Source organism: Grus americana, chromosome 6 (assembly GCF_028858705.1).
Source record: "Grus americana isolate bGruAme1 chromosome 6, bGruAme1.mat, whole genome shotgun sequence".
NCBI lineage: Eukaryota > Metazoa > Chordata > Aves > Gruiformes > Gruidae > Grus > Grus americana.
Window position 1 is genome coordinate 13,733,970 of NC_072857.1, and position 11,171 is coordinate 13,745,140.

Below are 11,171 nucleotides of genomic sequence, written 5' to 3' on the forward strand. Positions count from 1 at the left end.
GTAGAGTGGACCATTCTTTATCTCAGCTGATACGCTAAAAATAAAGCTTGGGAGTTATTACCTCACTAGTTGTTTATAACAGCATTTCTATATATTTCCCTTAACCTCTTGCAGGGAATGTATGTATTGATTAGTATGAATTTCAGCTGTCCTTCCGAACACAAATTAAAGGCAGCACCTTTGACGTGATGAAGGTGAGTGTACCACTGTCATCCTTTTCTTGCACCTGCATTTCCCCGTTGGGCTCCATTTATCTCCCCTCGTGATAATGCAGCATCTGGGAGAGGGTCGGCCAGACGTGTTCATTCTTTACATAACTTGCTGGTCTCTGGCTCTTATTTGCTTGGATGTGTCAGTATGACTTCCAGATGTTGCAACAGACCAAGTAAACTGCGTTTCTTAGCCAGCTCATTCTGTAGGCAGACAAGACAAGATGGAGAGGGTTTTTGCAATAGGATTTTTTTCTACTGCTGACAGAGGAATCCTGCGGGCTTTAAAAATGCGTAGAAATCCCATTGCTAGTAATTTTTCTGAACCAGCTGGAGGTTGGTTGGTAAAGAAAATATGCACACGTTCTTCTTTTAGTTCACTCACTTCTGCTGCTTTGAGTACAGGTATAGTTTTCTTGGCAGATGATATAAGCTTTGCATATGGCACTTTTGAAAAGGAGCCTCTTTTGCTAGCCAGGCATGTACAGGAAATACATAGCTTTCTGGGGTTTATTAAAAACACTGTTTTTAATAACTCTTCTAGTGTGACTGATGGGAAGAAAAAACTCTATAGTCACACAGCAGAGGATTCCAAACTGTCTGTGTTCGGGGAAATAGGAGATTTATGTAGTAGTTAACATGGAGCTGTTTCAGCAACCGTTGTGAAAAACAGTGATGAACTGCAGTCAAGATTCAGAAGCCATCAGGTCTGCCCTAGTACTCAAGGGATGGCCATCAAATAATGTAAAAAGCAGTGAAAGTCAGGAGAAAAATCTTCTAACGCAGAAGTTTACCGCTGGGGAAAAAAGATTCCCCAGACTCCCGCATGACTATGGGGACGGGGGTGCTGCAGAAGACCTTTAGAGCTTGGGTCTTCTCGTTAGAGGAACTGGGGTATCACAGTGACAGAGAGCTTTTAAATTCAGTTTCATGTGGCCTAAGACTAAAGACAAATTTTTTGGGTAATCTCAGGGAGATGAATACATTTCCATATATAGATAAGTGGCCAGTTTGTCCTCTGATGTAAATGAGCATAGATCCATTATCTCGATGGTAATGGATATATTCCAATGCAGTGACCTGGCACATATTTAGAAATGTGCAAAGTCTGCTTTTCAACTCTAGAATGGCACCCATGTAACTCAACTGGCCTTATTTGGGTCTGCTGGCATTAACCCCATTAAATACTCTGCATTTCATATGTAAACAGCTTTTGGTCCTCTATCGGTTCTTTTCCCATACATGGATTTTTTTTCATGTACACTTCACATCATTAAAACAATGATGCAAACAACACAGAACCCGGGGACTGAGTAAAGCCTAAATGCTGCAAACATTTTACTTACACCCATCTCTTTGGGGGAGACTAATCTGCACCAAAAAAAGTAAAATTGTCCAAAGAAACATCATATAAATATTTGAGCTCACATAAGAAGAGAATGTGTGTTTTTAATATTGGAAGAGCTATAAGACATATGTGCCAGATTCTCAGCTGGAGTATCTGAGCACAGCTACACTAATTTACACCAGCTGAAGATCTGCCCAGATGTTCAGAGAAGGGTGGATGGAGAAATCTTCCAGTTACATATAATTTAGATTGACAATTACTTCCCAAGCTGAATAGTTCTTCAGAGATGCAGAAGCATCTTGTAAGCCATCCAGATATAAATGTCAAATCCCTGTTATTTTCCATGGATCCCAGGAAGTTAAAAGGATTGTAGACTCATTCTGCAATGATGTGGGTGAAGGCCACATGAACGCTGTAAGCCTACTGAGATACCTACATCCAACTCTGAAAACAGGATCTGAGAAGGATCCATGGGCAGTGTGGGTCAGGCACAGAGTTTTTCTGGAGAGATGCATTTTTGTTGTGCCATGGCAAATGCTAGAAGGTAATACGCGGGGCGGGGAGGGAGGCAGAACAAGGTCAGACTGGAGACAGTCTGACTTGTCTAACTGGGCTGAGGGAAGGGCAGGGCAGAACCATTACCACAGGGAAAAGGAGGGAGAGAGAGAAAAACATGATACGCTTGGTCATATCCTCTGAGGAGCAGCAAAGCCTCCTCAGCCTTGCTGAATGGGAAATTGCCTGCAATCCTGGGAAATGCAAAGGGCAAATGGAAAGAGTTAGCACATACCACTGCTGCTCTGTGGAAATGTTTACTTAGAAAAGCTCGAGATTGTGCTAAGATACCAAGGTGACAGGAGTGTGAGACCAAATAAAAGATGAAGCCTCGACCCTCACAACTTCAGGAATTTGTCCCATCCTTAGCTATAGCTGAATGAGGACAGCACATGTCCCTTGCTGGAAGGCATCCTGCAGAAGTACCACCACATCTGCTTGCCTCGCTTTTACCCAGGTCACTTACTTACATTGTACTGTGCTTTTCTCCGGACAGCCCCTTGCTTTAGCAAACGTCACTCGTGGTGCCTTTCCCCTTTAATGAGACAAGATTCGCAACAGCAGGTGCCTCACTGCTTGAGCTCTCACTTGTCTGATGCATTCTGTGCGTTTCAGGGTGAATAACACCCTGGGACCTGTGTGAAGCAGCAGGGCTTTCCCTGCTTGTAGAGAACGGGGAGAGGGATGCCACAGTCCGTAACGATGTATCTCGGATGCCTGAGAAGCTTTTTACAGTCCCAGAAGCCCTGGCAGAAAGAAAACATGTGGTGCCTGTGAGCTGAGGGCATATAGGTTCTCGCAAGCTTTGACTTGCCAGTTCAGCTTGTTTTGGGGCAAAAGTTGGGCTGCCCAGTACCACATCTGGTGGGAGAAAGCACCTAATGAATACAACAGAAGTCTTCACATTCTTACCCAATTTAGCTGGTATTTCCAGGGACAATAGTTGTCCTCAACAGTCTCCAAAAGGCTTCTGCACGTGATGAATCATAAGGTTATGCTTAGAGATGGCGTAGCTGATTTTATGTGGTGCACCCAATAACCACACATGCCTGCTGGAGAACTTCTCCTTGGCTTGTAGGCTTCACCTCTTGACCTCGTTTTCAAGCAGGAGTTAAACTATAACTAAATTGCTTTGCGGGTTGGTACAAACGGAGCCTGAGGCGCTCTCTGCATTTTCCTTCATTAAAACAGAGAGTAGAAGCACTTTGGACAGTGGACCAAATCTCAGAGAGACGTGGCGTGGCCAGAAAAGCAGCTCTGCTGGCTGGACCTATATGCTCTGGCTATGGATCTCATGGATTAGAGATAAGGAATACAGGTTATTTCTGACAGTGCTCCACAGTAACTGGGATGGCCCTCCAGAACTTTTCATGTTGGATAGCTTTTACCTCAAAAGTGGTCAGGAACTAGTTTGTGCTTCTACATTTCCATAGCACCGATCCTAGTGAGGACACTTCCTGTGATGGAGGAGTCCTAGATTCTAGCAAAATATATAGACTAAAACGATAAATATTTGCATTAAGATGCTGTGTATAGGGTCTGACTGAGAGCAGTTGAGGAAGAAGAGGAAAGAAAAGCACAGAGGAAAAGTGAGTGACTTCCAGGTGTGCTGTGTAGCTCTGGGTTGCCTATGTTACTCTTCTTCCACACTGACTTGCTATGATTTTTTTTTTTTCTTCTCAGGAGGAAAGAAGCTGTGGTAATGTGACAATATAGGTGTACCAAAGTACCTGTCTTCCTCTTGTAACGTTTTTTCCATGGGTACAACCACAGAGCTTTTGAAAATGCTGTGTTAATATGTGGCACTGTGAGATATACTTTGGTTTTCACTCTTTAATTACACCTCTTCGTGGAATGACCTAAGCTTATTAGTAACTGCCCCTCCCTCCTCTGCACACCTCTTGAAACAAACATTCAAATGATGTGGCAAAACATTGCACATTCCTGTGAATGTTGGAGACCTGGTCGAGAGGGGTCACTTTGGTTCTGCTGATATTGTGTGGCTGGAGGGAAGTTTTTTCAGGTCTCGGTTCACTTCAGCAAACACGTTGATCTTGGCAAGCATCTGCCTTTGTGATGGAGAGAGGCAGAGTGTGTGAAAACGTTAGCATTTGCAGAATAGCTTTGCTGCTTGCGAGCACCCGCGACTATACGGCATGTGCAGCAGGTTCCCCTTCCTGGGCTTCCCACACGGATCCTGGCTCCAGCACTTCCACCGCTCTGGGTGGCAGAGGGCCCAGCATGGGCTCCGGACCTCCCGCTACACGTGGAGACCAAGTGACTGCAGTCAGACACGGAGGCCTGGGTGCGAAAGGCACCAAAACCTGCAATTCCTTTTTCTCCTGAAACCCCAAGGCTGAGAATATTTTGTCAGTAGCAAAAATCGCATGGACAAATAACTTCATTTATTATAGGAGAGATGGCAGAAAACTCAGGCAACATGTGAAGAATTGGTGGGCAGGGATTCTGCTCTGCCCAGAAATAGCGTCTACATTTGTGCTCTTTATTGAAATAGCATTTCTTGCTGGAACGCTGGCAGCTCAGCTCAGGCCCCAACTCTTCCTTTTCTTCTGCATTACTGTCTGCTGTGATGTTACCATGCAAAAGCCTGCCCAGCTGTTGGTAACAGTGAAAATGTCCTGCAGGATTTTGGAAAACATCTGTGCTTTTCTTCACTCAAGCTTCTAAAATGGTTGTGCAGCACTGGCACTGTGTGTTACACAGATGTCATTCTGCAGCCAGCCTGGATCAGTGGCTGATGTACAGAAAGAGACTGTTTTGTAAGAGGTATGTATTTTAACGTGCTGTAGCCACACATTCACCCTGCTGGTGTGCAGTCACCTCCAGGGATCTGGGATTGCGGCTGTTAAACGCTGCACAGCAATGTTAGGTAACACACAGAAGAGGAGGAGAAGAAAACAGGGTCTTGTTCTGTGAGTCTCTATGAGCATATAGTAAACAACTGCTGTCACCTAGATCCTGCTCCACAGTTTTTGCCGAATCTCACTTTGAATTTATTGGTGGATCCTTCCTCTTGGAAGCAGTCCCTAATCCCTCTTTCAGCTGGAGTAGGGTTGTTCATCTCTGTCTGACTGTTTGTTGTTTTTTAGCCTCTTAGGAGAAAAGGCTCTTTATTACCCAGCCACGCAGCCCATCCTTTTTCTTCCTCTGGGTATTTTCAGGGCTTGGGTTTTCTTGTATTCACAGGTCCCTCCCACCACTCCACATTTACAACAAATCATTTTTGGACTGTGTGTGCTCCCTCCCTACCTCACGTTAGCAGCTGGGCAAAGAACCAGTTAGATCTGATGTGCCGGATGCAGCTGATGGCAGAGTCGAAATCTCAGTGGCAGGTGCGATGACAGGGATGAGGGGGCAGGCGCTGAGCCTTGCTGGTGTATGGCTCTGCATGGCCTCTGTCTTTGCAGTCACTCCAAGCTACAAGCTGAACATGCATTTGGGAGCAGGGACAGATCTGGGCCAAACTTCTCCCCCAGCCTAAAATACCTGGACTATTTAGGGTGGGTAAAAGAACACTGCTATCAGAAGCTTGCTCTTAGGCAGGAGGTGCGGTATGTCTCGTTGCACGGTTTGGAAGTGGAAATTGTGTTCAGCTTTGGGAGTGCTCAGGAAAGTTTGCAATAGTTAATGTGATTTTAGTGAACTGGAAATCTGCTGATTATCCTCGTTAATTGGGGGTAAGGGAGTTGATTCAGAAGTTAGAAGCACCGACTCATGTGGGTTCCTTCGGTCACTTGGTACCGGTTATATACATTTGTACGACAGTTTTTCCCAAAGAAACACTAAAGTTGGTAGAATATATCTAACTTGGTATATCAGAAGTGAAGTGAAGGTTCTTGGTCTCTGTTTTTCCATCTGCAAAATGGTTGCAAAGGTGCTTGGGGAATACTTTGATAATACACTTTGAAAGTACACCAATAAAATTAAGCACGTGTAATACCTATGTGTTATGCTTTGCAATGCATATTGACCCACAAAGAGCTGTCAACCTACCACCTGATGGACAGGACAGGCTGGGCAGGTCATTTTGCTGTCCCCTGGGAGGTGTTTTGATGCATAGTTCCCGGTGGTATGGCGGTGGGGGGCCAGTGGGAGTGCAGCAGCTGCTCTATCTCAGGACAAGGCATCAGAGATACAGCTTCTCTTTGGCAGTGTTGGGCAATTATCTTCTTGTACTGTAAGCTCAGAGACTTCTAGATCCCTTTTAGAGGTTTCTAGTGATTTTCAGAATAATTTCTGCCCTCCTCCCTGCCCTAGAAATGATTAGCATTATTCTGTTAGCCTCTGCAGCTGCACCTCGTTCCACCTTTCATAGAGTCATAGAATCATAGAACAGTTGTGTAATGAACTCTGGTTAACATCTTTCTCAAAAAGCAAAGGTATATCTCTTCTTTTTTCTGATTTTGCTGGCATGATGCTCTTTCTGTGGAAATGGTCACTAGCTAATGATTAAGAGTGATTTGGGGTTAACAATACTTAAGGTTCTTGCCTTACTTTTCAATTACATCTCATCAATTTTGACAAGTCCAACAATATATTTATTTGGATTTTATGGTTATCTTTGCTAGGGAAGTAGCTGAGATCCTCCTCAGCTGCAGACACAAAAATGATCCAAATTTTGGCTGATGTAGAAAGGCAAATAAAGTAGTAAAATCCTGCATTCAATAGCTTTGACTGTCTTCTCATACAAAAAATATGCTTGGTTTGGAGATCAATACAAAGTTTTATTTTATAATAAAAATAATAGCTTGGGAAATAATTTATAATAAAAATAATAGCTTGGGAAAACCCAAGCTAAACTCTGCTGAAACTTGGCTGAAATTCAGTGCAACTTAAGCGGGGGAGTTGGGAGCTCTCACGCAACAGAATTTTGGGGAATCTGGTTTGCTGTCTTTGGATTTGTCATCTTAAAAAGGTAGTTTTTTTCCCCTCAAGTATCCTTGGCATCTCAGTGGGAGCTGAAACTGTTCTACACCTCTGAAAATGAGGGAAATTGCTACCTGGCTTTCAGCACTCAATATGTAGCTGGAGTGTAGGCATATGCTGTCTCAAAATTAACTCTACCAAAACAGTATGGATGTGACTTTTTACCCTGTTGAATGTGTAGCTGAATGCCTTTTTGTCTGAAATGGTTAATTGTAAGTCTCGCGGTATGATAATACTGAGGTTGAGAAGAACTAACTGAGCTTTTGAGTTTCCAATTTTCCAACTTAAAATGGAGAAGGCAAGAAATTCCTGAAAGATCTCTCCAACAGTTTGGGGTTTTTTTGAGGAGCTGTACATGGCTGACGGGCCAGTGGGAATACGGGTACTGCTTTCTGTCTGGGAGCATCCTTTCCAGGTGGGTGCGTTAGAGTAAACACGGATGGCTATGTGAGAGTGCCACGTTCACACTGAGTGCTGTAGCAGTCACAGCTCATTGCTGGGCACTCTTGGCCTCATTTTATGTTTCTTGAGCTGAGTGTTTCATACCTGGATGGTGTTCATAGTAGAATATCTCCAGCCTTGACTTCTTCCCCCAAATAGGAGTTGGGAGGCATGTTGCGGGCTCAGCCGACAGCCCTAAAAACTTGAGGCACCTCCTGGGAGGTGACAAGAAGAAATTTTTGTCTTCCTTTGTAGTGAGCTTTCTTAAATTATATATATTTCTTACATATCTTATATATTTCTTTATATATTCCCTGTCTTATATTTATAATTCCCTATACTGGGCTTGCTTTCCTTCTTGTGTCAGACTTTCTTTCTCTATATTGTATTATTCAACCACCCGCATCAGGCCCTGCTTTTGCCTAAAGCCTTTCCAGATGTAAACCAACACAACAGCACTAGGCTAGCCATTATTTAAGTTATACATTAATTCAAAGCTATAGTAGGACTCCATTACTTGTCTGTAACAGATTACTTATAAATAGTAAAATATTTAGTGGTTTTGATTTTGTTACTCAAAAAACCCTCCAATGTCTTTAAGCCAGACTGTACTAACAATCCATCACTGGGAACCAAAAGTAGTTAAAAAATAATTACAAAGAACTAATTTCTCCTCATCCCTGAGGATTTGGACCCATCTTAGACACTATTTTATCTTCAGTGAAGAGTTTAAGTGATGAATTCTGCTTTCTTCAGAGTTTTTTGTGCTGATTTCAGGTCAACTAAGCAAACACCCAGACCAAACACCAAATAGGAAACCCTGCCGACCTATCCGGGGTAGCCTCATGGTTTTGTGAAAGAGAATAAGCCTTTTTCCAGTTTTCCACACACACACCCCCCGCCCCAACATAGTGCCATCACTGTGAGTTTGCTGCACCTCAAGCCCCCTCGTGAAACTGCTGTTTACCTTAGCGAGTCACGGCTCCAAGTAGTAAAACTGTCATATTGTTCCTGTTTCCCAGTTCCTTATTTATAATGTAAACATGCATCCTTTTGGGAACCTGACCTTTTTCAGTGTTTGCTTTTGATTATAATTGAACTATTTGCATAGGAGACCAATTTTCATTCTCCACTCTTGTGGCGAGTACACCGCGTTTTCTGTTAAAGGAGTTGGTTTTCTGATTACTAAGGAAACTAAGACGGTTTACAGACAATAATGCCATAAAACATGCAAAGTTATTAAATGTACAGCCTATTCTTTCATTTTATGGGCAGACCAGGATGTTAGAGGAGTCTTTCTCCAGTCACCCAATCCCTGCCTGGTTATTTACTAAAGCGATCAAAGTTCCCAGGCTCAAAGTTCTGCTTTGCCTGTCGAGGTTGCTGCGTGAAGGGTGTCAATGTCTATTCCCTCAGGCTCCAGCCTTGCAAACTTAACAGCGGTTCAGGAGTTAAGCCTTGGGCTTTCTGCATCAGCTTGGTCAATTGTAGCAAAACACTGGTGGGAGAGGTGGGTTTGTTCGGCTGCTGCGGCACAAACAGGAGAAGAAATCCTCAGAAGGCTGGGGCTTGAGTCAGCTGTGATGCTTGGGCTCTTCTAGGTCTTCTGCCAGCTCAGGTGATGATCTGTACCAGCTGGATCAGCAGAAGGGATAAGCTAAATATCAGGAGAAATCTGGCTGCAGAGCCTCTGCGTCAGGGCTTGGAGCACTGGGTGGTTTAGCCTCTGTGGGAGGTGCATAAGAAGACATGGTGGTGGCCCAGGATAACCTCCCATGGTGCACAAAGGTAGCATCATGGAATAAATCAGGCTGGAAGGATCTTAGGAGGTCTCTGGTCCAACTCCCTGCTGTAATCGGGGCTCACTTTGATCTTAGGTGGAGTCGCTCAGGGTCTTACAGGGTTTGTAAGGCTTGTAGGTGAGCACAGAGCAGCTGGGTGGGCAGGTGGGTTTGCAGGGAGTAGCTTGAGGTGCACAGCTGCTCTGCCAACCCCACGCGACGTGCTCCCTGCCTCGCAAGGCTGAGAGGCTCCTCGGTCACCGTGCACTCCTGCCCTGTGCTGGAAGTATGGGCGCTGGATGCCCACAACTTGCGCAGGCTGCAGAGGTGGGCAGGGCACCGTGGGACATCCGCTCTGCCAGCCCACGAGCTCCTAGGTTGTTTTCCTTCAAGGAAATTTTTTAATGTCTCTTCCTTGGCAAGCAGGAGCTGAGCTGGGCTGTGAAGGGACTGCATGTCCCAGGGGAGGCTGCACTGGCACAAAGCAGGGGAGAAGTCTCAAAGGATGGGCTTCGTAGGACACTGTGCTGGCCTTACCCAGAACATAGCTGCCCCACCCGCCATGCCATGGGGGGAGCTCAGATGCCACTACCCACCTCGTCCTGCTGCTCAGCCCTGTGGCGGGGCAGCCAGCGCTGAGCTGCTCATGCATCTTGCCTTGTTAAAGCCTGTTTTACAGGCTACGATGTCACATGGCACCAAGTGATCTGGGGACAGTGTTGCCCAGGCCAGATCTCAGAGGGTGCTGTACTTTGATCTTTTCTTCCTCTCAAATGCAAGAAACCACAAAGACTTCAACTCCCTCAGAAATTGCTGTGAGATGAAAATCCTGCTGAAGAACAATAGCTGCAACATGGTTAGAACATGCTTTTATTTTTGTTCCTACGTGTTTTGTGCAATGTTAGGCTGTGGTTATGCTTGTGGAGCAAATAGCTCGTTCCCTACTGTTGCCATGTGGCAGAAGCACTCCAGAGATGTGGAAGCAAGGAGGACCATTGCAGTCGTATGCTAGGTCCCAGGTGCCCTGAACCAAAAACTCATCTTGTTTCGGCTGCCCTGAGTCCATAAATGACATGATAGCTGGGATAGCCTGGACCTGGCCTGCAGAACAGCTTTATCCAAACTCCTCAGTGTCTGTAGGGTTGCCGATAGTTCAGGGTGGGATCCAGCCCTGCACTGAGCACTGGTGCAGACTCTTAGGATGGTATAATAGCTCAGCGTAGTGTACATGTAACTGCATTGCAGTTGTTGCAGAAGCAGTAAGTTAAATCTAACAGCATGAATACAGTTTATCTTTAAAAGTGTTTCTTCTAAAACTGTTGTGAGTATGCCTATGTCAGATGCTGGGCTGTCAGCCAGGCCCGCTGCAGAAAGTGAGTTTGCCACCCCTGAGAAACCCCACGGAGGACATGGATCCGATCCGTTGAGGATGACAAATCCACCTGCTCCCTGTGGAAGTGGTTCTGCTGGTTGGTTGTCACTCTTACAGTTAAAAATTAAGCTAATGAGGGCTGTGTGCGAGCTTATTACACTGAAGTTATTGCTTTATTTCTTCTATAAAATCTCTCGCAATCTGGGGCACATTTGGCAGGGAGATGGATGAGCCCCCCATCTGTCACGGGGTCAGCCTGGCCTCGCTGGGCCAGGCACGCCTGTATCAGTCTCTCTCCTTATTTCTTCCCGTGATCTAAACACCATCAAAGAACACTCCACACCCATAAAACTTACGTTAATTGTCGTCACTGACTTCATAAGGGAGTTTTATAACCACCAAAGCCACACGTGCAAAGCACCACCTTTGGAGCTGCTGGGGCCAGCACCAGAGCCCTGCGCTCCTGCGGCTCAGGGCTGGCAAACGCCCGCTTTGCCCTGGAATGTGACCCTGGGAAT